The sequence below is a fragment of the Stegastes partitus genome, unplaced genomic scaffold, assembly GCF_000690725.1.
Source record: "Stegastes partitus isolate 25-593 unplaced genomic scaffold, Stegastes_partitus-1.0.2 Scaffold62, whole genome shotgun sequence".
NCBI classification, from domain to species: Eukaryota; Metazoa; Chordata; class Actinopteri; family Pomacentridae; genus Stegastes; species Stegastes partitus.
In genome coordinates this window covers 114789-128580 of record NW_007577793.1, presented here as the reverse complement: position 1 = coordinate 128580, position 13792 = coordinate 114789, and the positions used below count along the sequence as shown (strand labels likewise).

At 38.6% G+C, this 13792-nt stretch overlaps 1 protein-coding gene across 3 annotated transcripts in view; it reads right to left on the bottom strand.

The window, feature by feature from the left end:
• The window catches only part of vaspb (vasodilator stimulated phosphoprotein b), a 30638-nt gene that overhangs the window by 13327 nt on the left and 3519 nt on the right, over positions 1–13792 (bottom strand). The window lies entirely within an intron of this gene.

The window sequence follows — 13792 nt, the reverse complement described above, 5'->3', positions numbered from 1 at the left end:
TGTGTTAGGACATTGTGCGCGCATCAGCTCCCCCCCCCCTTAAATCTCTTTGAAATACAGTCATTTCATTTATGTATTCTTGGTACAGATAACTGTGGAAAGTAAATGATATCAACTACCAGACTCCTGGTATTGTAACATTCTCAACTATATTCACATTAAAACTATACATTCTTTGTGAAGTATGCAGTGAGGGCTGCAGGTTAAACAGAAGAAACAAACATAAGAGAGGTGAGGGAGAACTGGAGACACCAGATGGATAAATGCATGAGAGACACTCCATTAGAAACCAAATATTTTCAGAGATTAGAGCCAGTCTTTCCAGATGAGCTTGGTCTACACTTATTCTGACAAACTCACAATGTCAAAGCAGCACAGTCCTTCTGAATGTGTGGTAGGCTTCTAACATACACTACATGGACATAACCAGCACCTGACTCATAAGGTACAATTTATTTGATTTTCAAGACACCATAGAAACATGGGGCAACCTTTATGATTAGCTACTCGGTGACATACATGCAGAAGTCTTCTGCACATGTGCAAATAGTAGAGAGAAGTAAATGAAGGGTATAGTAGAGAAGATTTGGCATAAACGTGGAAAAAAAAACAAAAAAAAAACAAATGCAGTAAAGTGTTGTTTTCTGCTTGGAAAAACAGAGATTAGTTTGATCCCAAACAAGATGGTAGGTGAGACAACAATGGAGGCTGACAAAGACGGGAAGTTGTGCCGAGCTCCGGCAAACAGACGAGGCACTGGAACCTTCCACCTGCTCCACATCAACCTCCACCTCCACACGCATAAGAAAACAGTCATGTGATGTGCTTTGAGATCAGTGACAACACATTTATTTATAGTTCCAAGTGGGCAGAAAACACAAAGTTACACATCAGTCAGGTATTTAAGATACAGGTTAGACAGCAAAGAGGCTGCAGAGTGTGTTTGCCTTTCACACACTGAGATCGAAAGTAAACAAATCTGTCTTTGTAGAAAAAAAAAACAAAAAAAAAAAACGTAGTCTAACACCACAAAAAGCTTCCGATGATAAAACCTCACTCAAAAATATTTAAAAGTTCTAAAATAGGAGGAGAACAAAATTATCTGGTAACATCTAAACAAACACGAGCATTTAATGCACAGTTTGCATGTATTAATTTACCTGTACAACTTCCAATAAATATTACATTTACTTGTGTGGCAAAAAGTGCTTTAAATTTTGAGGACACACAGTAACAAAGAGTGGCTCATTCTGAATCTTTTTTTTTTTTTTTATCATTCCTCCTCCTCATCCTTCTCTCCTTATTTGCCCCCCATGCTCTCCTTTTAGTCCCCTAATCCATCTCTTCCACCTCTCCCTCCATCTGTCCCACCCGTGATACAATCTGCTACTTCCGGTGACACAGCACCAAAGCCACAACCCCCTTCCTGCTGCTAACACTGCCTAATAAGGACTGCCTCAGCCTGAACAATCGATGCACACACAGACTCACAACACACACACAGCTTCTATGTTTCCCTACAAGTTGGTAACATTTAAATTCAGTTCATATTAATTGGAAATGACATTCTGGCTTTGATGATCATAGCACAGATAAACAAAAGAGTATGTAATGAGTAAAGAATTAGAATTTCATTAAGTGCCTGGATGCTGGGTCATCTCCAACCAGATCTTTAGGACAACATACATCCCTATGATTAGGAGTATTTCAGTCAGTAAGTTTAACTGGAATCTGTCTGTGGAAACACCACAGCAAATGATTTTGGGTTTGCTTTTAATCACTGCAATGTGTTACATACACTTGACTTCCTGTGATTGTGTTATTTTCGCACAAGTCTTACAATAATTATGCCCAAAGTGTATGCTGCTCCAGTTTTTTTATATTGATTTTCCCTTCTCTGTGCTTTTTGGTAACTTTACTCATGTTTACAATAGTTTAGCGAAAAACTATTAAAAAAATCTGGCAACAACAAATTTTGTCTTCAACTACTGGGTTCAAGCAATTTGTGGGACTTCATTTTTAAACTTGAAAAATCACACATTCTTTCATGTAGGGCTGAACAACATGGAGAAAATATCTCATTTGCAATTTTATTGAATGTTCATGCAATTTGATTTGCAATATATATATATTTTTAAAGAAAAGCTTCACATCAGTATTCACTATGTAATACATTTATAACATGTTGGAGCATTACCACATGAAATACTATCAAAGGTATGACTGTCACGCAACAGTTTAAACCCAGGGTCAGACACTCTGTGTAACATATATACTAAATTGCAGCCTTTGCCAAGAATTATAGTATTGTTTGATCTAACTTTGGACAACATTCAGACAAGTTAAAAGCGCTGAGCAAGACAGAACAAAACAAAAATGACAAAGAAAAAATAGTGGATGAAACAGGTTGAGGTAGGAACTTCAGCATTAGAGGTCAGTTTTGTTTTGTTGTTTTTATCCTCCCAGAATTGTATGATTACTCAGAATCTAAAAATACTTATTCTAATATTGTATGCAGTATCAGTATGCTGTAAAGAGGCCTCAGTCTGATTAGAGGATAAATACAGATAAATTGTCAGGGTTGACATATTGCCTGACTAAGCTAATTGCAAATTGCAGTTCTATAATGTCGGTCAATACATAACAAGAAACTGCATTAGAGAAATGGCAAAGATGTGCTTGAGATAATTTAGAAACTGTTTGCCAATGCTGATTTTGTCCACTTGAAAGCACTGATTTCCCTAGTTTATTTTTAATATGACAATGCCCCACTTAATATACATCTTGGTCAAAATTCTAGGTCAAAAATCCTTCAAAGTGTCCCTACCAATAGTGGTAGTATATGTTTAAAAGAATTTGTCACTCTGGGATGTTTTCTAACACTCAAATATGAATTTTCATATCAGCCTCTAAAATCCTTTTTTTTTTTTCCTTTTAAAAAGAAAAAATCAAACTCAAGGGTCAAAGGGTGTTTCAAAAACACTCAAAGTTATTTTGAAACCAAATACAAGACTTATAATTTTACCAGTCAGTTTGACAAGGCATGGCAAAGTTTCTGCAGATTCACACAATCCTCTGGAAATGTTAAAACAGTACCTTGGATATTTGTTTTTATTATTTGAGCTTAATTAATCAATCAATCAATCAATCAATCAATCAATCAAATCAAATCAAATTTATTGTAATTTTGCTGTACATACACAATAGTACAGGCAAGATGAGAGAGCGTTTCTTCAGGATCATTTAATTAGTAAGGCAAGACACTAAACGTTCACTCTTGCTGCCTCCTGAAGGGGCCACAGTGTCCATGCGCACTGCCATTCGTTGAACATGGTGAACCTCTTCAGGTCCTGGTAGGTCTTCAGCGACACAAAGACACACACAACGGTGTGACGATGGTGAAGCTGCAGATGCTGCCCAGAGCTCGCTGTATGTCTGTCTGCCCGGAATAATGTCGTCCCCTCCAGCTGTATGTCCGTCTGGGATGTCGTCATGGAGCCATGTTTCTGTTAAAGCAAACACACAGCAGTCTCTCCACTCTCTGAGGGTTTCTCCCAGCAAACGTAGCTCGTCCAGCTTGTTGTTGAGGGAGCGGATATTGAAGAGTAGGAGTGACGGTCCTGCTGGTCTGGAGGGGTTAGCCTTTAGCCTAGCATGGATCCCGGCTCTCGCTCTCTTCTCCCTCTTTTGTTTACATTCGCACTGTTTGCGCTTCCTTTTCTCTCGGGTAGCTGCTGGCATAGTCTCCGATTGGACTCCCTGTTGGCACAGCATGTCCGAATCACAACCGATCGCCGCAATTCCAGCACCATTCACTGTCCTGACGCCCAGCAAAGTCTCCCGGCCACAAGTTTTGCGGAGTGAACGTCTGGGATAGACAAGACACTCAAAACATCATTTTCGTTGTCTCCTGAAGGGGGTGCTGCGTCTATGCGTGCCGCCATCACCATGGCAACTAAACTTAAATTAACTGAAAAACGGAAAATCCTGCACACAGAGATCTAAGTTACATAACTATGTTAATTAACAACAGCATACATAAAAATGATTTTTCCAAGGTTGACGAGGCAAACTCAAAACAATCCTTCAACAGACAAAGACTAGCCCATCACTCACTTCAAGCATGTTAAAACCTCGTATGGCTGGATTGATCCTACATCAAACAGAGCACTGCAATATTCTCTGATCTCATCTGCATCAAGCCTGCTGTTGATGTGCTGGGCAGAGAGGGCTTATGGGAACTTGGAGGGGACAGAGACTTAGGACTGGGAAATGGATGCATATTTAATGGCAGAGAAAGCAAGGGCTCAGGAGTGAGACTGAGAGTGAGCAGCTGCATTATTGATAGAACGACGGACACTGAGACGCTAAAAGCGTGTGCGGCACACGCGCATAAAGACATGGACTTGCGCACACCCTCCCACCTGTCAACCTGCCAACACGTGTGTCCGTGTTGACCCGGTCCTCTGGGTATAGCAGGCTTCAGAGGCCTCGCAACTGACTTTAACTGGACTGTGCTATACAAACCACGACAGGCGTGGCCATAAACAATCTATTCCTGTCTTTCCTTGGACGAAGACCACCAAGTCCCCTGGTGAGGACACTGAAGCTGGTTGTGTAGCCAAGCTAACCAAGTGACCAGTTGACTTAAGAGGTTTTCTCTTAAGCACAGATCGGTCGCCTGCTGATGCTCTGGAGGGATTTGAGACACTAACCTTTAAAATACCTCAAGCAAAGGACTAGTTCAACACAACAGAGGGTTTCAGTGACCACCAGATAATATGTAAATTACTCATTTACTGAAGCTGAACATAGTTTCTCTTTACTTATTGTTATTACAAAAAGAGAAAGTTCCTCATCTTCTTTGTGGTTTGGTCAGCTTAGTCACTGAGGGGTTAACAGGAAATCACAGTGCACGGTTGGGGCACTTGCTCTCTTGGAAATGTCTGTATAAGGCTGTGCTCTGAGAGCTTTTCTCCAAATGTGCTGGCAAGTACAGTCAAGCCCAGTGGCTCTGTCTTTCCTCCTCCTCCTCCACTTACCTGACCCTCCCACCATGCTCCTGTGTCATTCTTTCTCTCCAAATCAAACTATTTCAACAGGCATAAAACCTGTACCAGGAGGCCTCTTGGTGGCATCCTTGCAGAGATGTTTCCTCTATAACCCTGCTGTATAGACAGTGCAGGGATAAGTACAACTTACTTACAGTTAAAAAAAATAATTGAGCACAGATTAATCCACATTTCACCATTTATCTTGTTAACCATGATAATCGTTGACCAAACACACATACATTTAAATACATCAGTCCTCAGGCTAAGACAAACCAGACTGAAGTTACTTAGCGCTGTCTAGACACTGAGGAGAGTAATGCCATTTGTCTCTGCATCCATCTCTGACAGCCCCCCATAATTCATCATGCTTGTTTCTCCTCCAGGAATTCATAATACCAGAATATGAAAAGCTACCCCCCAACAACTACAGCCAACTATTATTTTTTAATGATGTCCAGGCTTTTTAAAATATTCTTGCCTTCAGGAATAAATGCTTTTCACTGTGGCTTTCTTTGAAAGACCAGATACAGACCAACAATAATAATAGCCTCAAGAAACACAATTCACAGCAAAATATGAAACAAGACAACAGGTGTCGCACTCAAATTAGTAAAGCTTAGGTGGCTGTGCTGCACCTAAGATGAGTAAGCCATGATTCATTACTTATTTTCCTCTTTTTCTATTGTAAAACGTCACACAAAACCAGACATGAACGGACAATAAGTCACTTATAACATCTGTGTGTAGCCAAACCACTTCCTTTCTGTACTTCGTAGCCTGATAAAGATAGACCTCACATTTAACAAATGATGGTCACACATTATAAATATTGATATTCTGAGAAAAGCATCAATTTATGTGCCTGTGCAGAAGAACAATGTTTCATATATGGTTTTTTTGTAAAGGTAAAAGGTACATTCTTCAATCTTTCAAAATGTAACTGTCTAATTAAAATGATTCACTGCCAAATGATAAATTTTACACTCAAAATTTGGCAAAACAAAATCTGTAGCTCATGAGATAAGAATATGGTTATATGGATAAACACTATATGGAGAGAAATCATTTATGAGTGAAGAGTGAAACTTTTTCTTTCCACCACAGCAGCTGAGACAAAGCTGGAAAAGTCATGCTCCAGATAGACTAACAGCTGTGGACAGAAGTGAGAAAGGGGAAGCATTAACTGTGAGGGGGCAACATGGGAAACCCCACCAAGCGCCAGAACGTGAATGCTCTTCTGTGTAGATTACTCTGAAATTCCAGTCTGTGTTTGGCAACAGAGAATATTTGCTTTGAAGTCAATTCTCCATTGCGAAAGTAAAATAACACAGGGAGAAAAAACTGGGCAAATGCAAATAATTAAAGCAAATTAGTTCACAAAAGCCTGCCAGTACAGCTTGTTCGTCAATACATGATGAACTAAGGTCATGATGGTGGTAAAGTACTTGACCTCTGATACTGACTCGGACATGGGGAGTCCACACAATGGTCTGTTGACACTGGGCCTCGTCATCTGACAGTATACTGTCCTCATGTCACCCCCGGGGCCATGTATACGGCTGTCAGAGACGTTTAGCTGGGCCCACATGACTCTAAAGCTAACCCTACGGAACTATCTTGTGAAAACTGTTCAGTGACTATCCCCTAAGGTGGAAGATGAGCTTTCAAACTGCAAAGTACAGTTCATGTAGTGAGATACATCAACCCCATAAAGGTTAATATGTAGCTCGATGTCCAGACTCTGATTAAACTTCCCACTGATGCAGCTTTGTTTGTTCCACTTACTAAGCGAATGAGGAATACAGATATCACAAAACTGCTGTCACACAAATGCAAATGATTCTGAGGATCATTCTGGCGGTTTCTGTGTTTTTAAGAAACAGGGAGGATTTTTTTCTGAAATATCCAATGTATTTTTAAAATGTGACAGAAAAGCAGAACTAACAAAGGTGGAAACATAACATAGTGAAAACTTTTCAGAGGATAGAGTCAGCTACTTTTTTTTTAAGTATTGCAATTAACCTTAATCAGCATCTCCTTCAGAAAAAATGCATGTCATTTCCCTGCGTCTTCCTGCCCAGTTCAGTATCGGTTAAAACTTTTAATGCTTTTCCAACTTAGATCTAGACTGAAAAAGTGGATATTTGCGAGCCTTCTCTCCACTTATTCCTTATCTAACTTCACTCACTCTGTATTGGATCTTCTCTATGCCTGTTTCTTCTCACACAGGTCCTAGCACGCTGCTAAAGGCACAGAAATGCAACAGACACATACAAACACACTTGCTGCAGGCTACTGCTTTCTGCCTCCATGAATCAGCCACACAGAAACAGGCATCCAGGCTATCTCTGCTATTCTTACACGCTTCCTCTCAATATCTCCATCTGAATGGAGTGAGACATCATCAGCTAAAACTCCTCTGCTAAGAAAACCCCTCTGCATTCTTTGAGCGCTGACTCATCCTTTGCCCGGCATCGAGCATTGTGGAAAAGCTGAATAGACGTTTGGCCAAAAACATTCACTTTGTTGTTTGACCACTTCAAGAGCAGAGATGAATTCCTTCCTGCTTTACAAGCAGTGTGTGTGTGTGTGTGTGTGTGTGTGTGTGTGTGTTTTTTTTTGGGGGGGGGGGCACAACTGGCACACTCAATGCCCATATTTGGAACCATCTCACCTCTGTCCTCCTCACTGAGCTCAATTCCTTTTACAGGTTGAAGCACATCCTCCTTGACTCAGGCCAAGAAGGAGGCTGGGCTCCTTCTCTTGAAAGAAACAATCTGCTGAACAAACCTCCCCCTGTTCAGCTGCCCTAACTTGTAAACCTCTTTCCTTTGCATTGAAGAAGACATGGAAGACATGTATATTTTTCTCAACTGTGGGCTAAAGTTGTGAAAAGGAAAGCGGCAACACTTAAATCAGACTTCCTGTCTCTAACTAAAATCAAGACAGCAGTGCACAGATTTTGTACCTTACATGAGTCAACTTTGCCAAAAGTTACTTGGTTAGTGCTTCCTTTGGACGTGCCATTTTTTTCCTACTCACACCCTCTCCACTTTGCACTAGGTCACATTCCTTTTAAATGCACCAGTTCTGACCTAATCTGAAATATACCCCAAGGTATAAAATAGCCTCGACTAGTTTAAGATAAGTTATGGCCTGGCCCAAACAATAACCCCCTATTCCAGATAATACCCACTTGTGTGTTTTTAGAAATAAGTCTGTATTTGAACGTTCTGCACTTCTTTCCAACATAAGTTTAAAAAAAAAAAACAAAAAAAACATGTTACTGCAACATATAGAAGATTAACACCAAATGAGGAGGGAGAATAAAGAAACAAAAAAAAAAAAACTCTTTCCGGCTATGTTACAATCGGTTGTACCATTTTTTTGGGCAACATTATTGGTTAGTGACATCAAGGCCATTGGCCAAAATATACTCTGGGTTATGAAATAGCCTCAGATAATTTATACCCTGGAGTAAGTTGTGGCCAAAGGCAAAATCAAAGCATTGTGTAAAGTAATTAGTTTGTGGCAAATCATCTTTGAATTCCTGACAATTTCAAAATCATACTTGAGAACTTTTGCGTTTGAGATCTAAATGTAACAATGCCAAGAAATCTGAAGCAGTTGTTGCCTGTATTGGTAATTTCTAATATTTCAAAAGTTGGTGACTCGGGTTGCAATAACATTTGTTCTGTACATTCCCCTTTGATTAATTTATGGATAGCTCATTACCACCAAGCCAATCATATAGTTTGTTCAGCTCATGATAGTTTATGCGTGAAGTGTGACAGTAAGTTGAATTTAAGTGAAATTGTGTATATAAAGTGGATAAGGTTGTTTCATTAGCATGTGAAAAAAAATCAAAAACTTAATACTGTATGCTTGAACAGTTTGTGTGTCTGATTGTAGGGGCATTATGTGTCCTACAGGGACATGAAATAGTCTAGCCTTGCCCTGGTACACATAGACTGCCATTTGTTTGAAAACTGAGCTATCCGTGGCTTTTTTCCCCAAACATAATTTACTGAGCACTCCAAATAGAGATGATTATTCTGTTACTGACTGAAACTATGTCCAAACTAACAGCACATGTAACATTCAGGCCAATATTCACCCATGGCTGAACATTTGGCATTAACTACTCAAACAGATGACTCTAACAAAAAGACTATTTACAAAACTTACCTTATCGCCAAATGTACTTCCTGAATTTAACTTTTAGCATGCAAATAGACCAGACATAGACAGATCTCAGACTTAAGAAGTTGGTCAAAAAGAAGACTAGCATCAGTCCGGTGTAGCAACCAGGACAACAAACACAACAAAAAACAGAAATCGTTTCAGTAAACAAGATTATGCGCATCACTGTTCATGCATAAAAATGTCACCCATGCAGAAAATGGTTCAGTCCTCCACACAAGAAGTAAACTCATAAGCTTAAGTATGCTCTTTTCTGTTTAGCTATACAACTTCAGTCAATATAGGGTCAAATTCCAGGGGCAATATCATCCGTCTTTACAACCCAGAGCGTAAGTGGTACATAATGATAATGTAAGGAAGCTGCCCAACAGATTACTAAAGCAGGTACTGATTTCCTCCAAATGTTTTATCTAATGCAGATTTGTCTGTCTATCGGCAATCACCATCATCCCTGTCAAGTGAAGCTAAGATCTGAGGACCTGAATGATAGGAATCTTTCAAATGACTGACAGTATAAAGGTTTTTTTTATACTAACTGGCATCCATTATGCTCCATTAGACCGTGGACCCCTGTTGAACCCACTGTATCTTTATGCCCATTAGCAGTGCTGACCATCCAGTATATCAGCACAGTACTGTTGGCCACAACAAGCTTCGGTTTCACTTCAGTATTAGACCCCGGCTCTCCATCAGTTGAGATGATGTCACTCAATTTGCAGAGAACAGAGGGTGTGTAGATGTTTCTTTAACTTCAATCGGTCACTGTAGAGCAGTTTTTTCTGCTTGATTTCACATTAATAATGGCTGAATCATTGCCCAAAGAGAAATATTTAAAACCTAAAATATAGAAATGTGCACAATCCTATAATATAATACTGCTTTCAGACTCACATCTCAGATTTATTCTGCCATTTACAAATATAGGCACACAGGACTTTGCAACAGTTTTAGCCACTTTAGACGATTTCATTCTTTTCCATCACACAATACCATCAAGAAGGCGTCTGTCGGATAGGTTCTAAATTTATTCTGTAGTGTGACAAGAATGACAACAACCCAAAATATACAACGAGAGCCATAAAGAACGGTCTTAAATGACAAGTAGAACAAAGTGTACTGCAACAGATGCCCCCCTACCGAGCCCTGATCTCAACATCCAGTCAGTCTGGGGATTACATGAAGAGACAGAAACAACTGAAAGCCTGAATCCACAGAGGCAAGCTCTCCAAGATGTTTGAAATAACCAGCCTGCCAAGTCTATTATTAACTGTGCACACCTATTAAGACTGCAGGCTGTATAAAGTTAATTGATACTGTAAAAAAAATATTCATAACACTATTTTTAAAAAGCAGCCTCACTTCATTGTTTGCATTGCCAAATGAGAATATTTACATTGGTCTAATTTGGTAACACAAACTTCTTGCCTTTACTGGACATGGATGGATCCTGCCTTCTGTCATGTGTAGTCACCAAACCAAAGGCCCATTCTGAGTCAGGAAAAACCCAGATGATCCTTCATTTTCAGCTATCTAACTTGGTACATACCTGAGAAATGACATCAGAAAAATGAAAAGAAATACAGCAACAAGCTGTGCAGGTTGTTGTAAGTCAAATCTCAAATCTAAAATGTTAAGATAATTGCTACTTGTAATCCCCACTATAGCGTCCATGATGAAAGAAAATTATATTGGTAGAACAGATATGTCACCCTTTTGACCGCTTTAGCACTACAACTAACGACCATGATGATGATATTATTACAATAGTTTTTTTTTTTAATGACTCATTTTATGTATAATATTAATGTTTATTAGTATCAGGAAAAGGTAGTAAAAATATCTCTTATTCATTCTCACACCCCAGTGTGATGTATTATTTTGGACTGTTTTATTCAACCAAATATCCAAGATATGGAGACATTCAATTTACTACCATTACACTGCCAGCAAAAAGAACAATTCCTCAAACTTGGAACCACTAAACTGGTTTGAATTTACTTTAGAGCAAAGACAAAAGGCATTTGTTTGCTTCCCTGCCGCTCTCTGTGCTCATATATAATGGATTTTAATTTTGAGTTGTGAAATAGTGACCAAAACCCTAAGACTACAAGTCAACCATTCTAATTTTATAACCATAATCTCATCTGACAAATTTACCCTACTCAGGACTTAGAACGATGCATCTGAATGTGCTATATTTCAATATAATTCGAAGCTCCTACCAAAGACAGAATGTTTAAGATGAAGACTGAACTTTTCACTGAGTTAAGGAGTTTAACAGAAATTTGGCTTTCTTTAGGAACTGTGTTACTGACTTAAATAATAATGTTTTCATTTATTTCTATCATGTTGGAGTTTCCAGTTTAACCTTCTGAATCCCAAGTAGCCTCTGTGCATTTTTTTTTTTTTGCTCCTGTCCCATTTTAATCACTGTGGGCTCAATCATCACAACAACATAAAGTCTTACATGGCTAGAAGTGGGTAGAACTCAAAAATGTATTGCAAAAATACAAAACCTGAAATCAATATGTACCACATTTGTCCATGTGCCCACAGGTGTTATAATACTGAAAAAAGGTGACTCGATATATCATAGATATTTTACTACTTACATTTGCAGTTTGTTTCCATACTTGTGTCTTGTCCACTCTATCAAAACACAGTCTGCAATTCAATACAGTCTAGCCAAAAAGTTCCAGTTTTTTTTGTCACATAACCACAGCTGAGTCACTAACAGCTCTGTGGTTTGCAAAAGGAAGTGCAGAGATTTTACTTACATATATATACACACACACATACATACACACACACACACACGCACACACACACACACACACATATATAACAATATTATATATATATAATTTATTGAATTTTTTTTAACATACTAAATTAGTTTACAGAATGCGTTTCCAGCAAACAATTTATTTTTGGTGAATTTATAGATGAGGGTTGTAGAATAAGTCATTTTAATAACACACTACAGTTTTAAGCTTAGATTTGGTGAGGTTTCCTGACTGAATGGTAAAACGCAGATTATTTGTTTAAGGACCTTCATAAAGTTAAAAATCTAATGGCTCTTTCTGTCTTGATAGTTGTTTTTTTAAATCTCTGATACATGGAGTAATGCTGGCAATTTTTAAAAAAAATAAACAAAATTAAAAAAAGAAAAAAAAAGAACATACCTTTCAAACCCGCAGGCAGGCTATAGGGTTAATACTACAGTTTAATACTCAACATATAAACTTTTTTGTTTTACTTTTGTTTTTGTAATGAACTGCATATAATATATAATATATTAATTGACTGCAACTGAATGTAATTTAGTGGAAGCCTTAGATTTTTTATATTAAAAAAAAAAAAAAAAAAGATTCAGAGGATTAATTGTTTTTTAAAAAAATAGTATCATATTTATTTTTCAATTAAATGACTGACATTAAAGCTCAGCCCAATCCCAACAAGAAATCAGTCAGCATGAACTTAGTCACAGGCTGCTGAAACAATGTACAAATTGATTTCAGGCCCAACTAACAAATATATTCCTCTAAGCTTCAGGGCATGCTCATGTTTGTTTGGACAATGATCAGTCTCTAAAGAAATGTTTATGTCCTGTTTTCCATCTTTACCAGCAACAGCTTTACCATTAGGGCCTGAATTACTTATTAATAGGATTTGGATGAGATCAGAATGACAAGATTTAAACCAAGACAGCCATCCCTTTAAACTCTGTAGTCTTCAATACTGTATGGATACTACTCATTATTTTTCTCCACAACACTTAATTACCAGGGACAAAAGCTTCAGCATTAGCACTAAGCTCACAGAACAACAACCAACATATGTCCAACAAACTAGTTCGGGTAAAGGTTATGTTTTAAATGAGTGATCACAGCAGAAAAAGCACCATGCATAGAGAACATAACAGCCTAGAGGCACAATTACAGACAAAAAAAAAAAAAACAACATCAGCCACCACCAAGGAAACTGGATTTGTCACCAAGTAGACAATAGAGGATTTTGTATGTTGAGCAACTCCTGTAGCAAAGCGACTAATCCAAGAGGCAGGCCGGCATAATGGCCTATTTATGAGCACGAGAGGTGGGAGGGCCAAGAGGGGTAAATTGTTTCAGGGGAGGGGGTAGCAGTGATTGGGTGCTGTGGGAGACAAACTCACAAGGCAGGGCCACTTTAATAATGGAGAGTGTGGAATGATGAAGTATGCGGGCTTTGTGATCATTTAGACACACTGTCACACCACATGCACAGTGTCGCACTGAGGAGTCTTTTGAAGTGCATATCAACATGCAAGTCTTTATGATCCATGAAATAAAGCCATTCTTCTTAATCCATTATAGATAAGAATTCCCACAAGCACTCCCCAATTAGCTCAAGTTGTTATTGCTTCTGGGACGCAGGGGTAAGTGTGGATATTAGGAGGTCTTTGAGAAACAAAATTCAAAAGGCTGCTCGTTTACACTGTAAAGTGCAATGATTTCTTGGATAGGAAGAATCTCTCCAATGTATTCAGGTGCAGG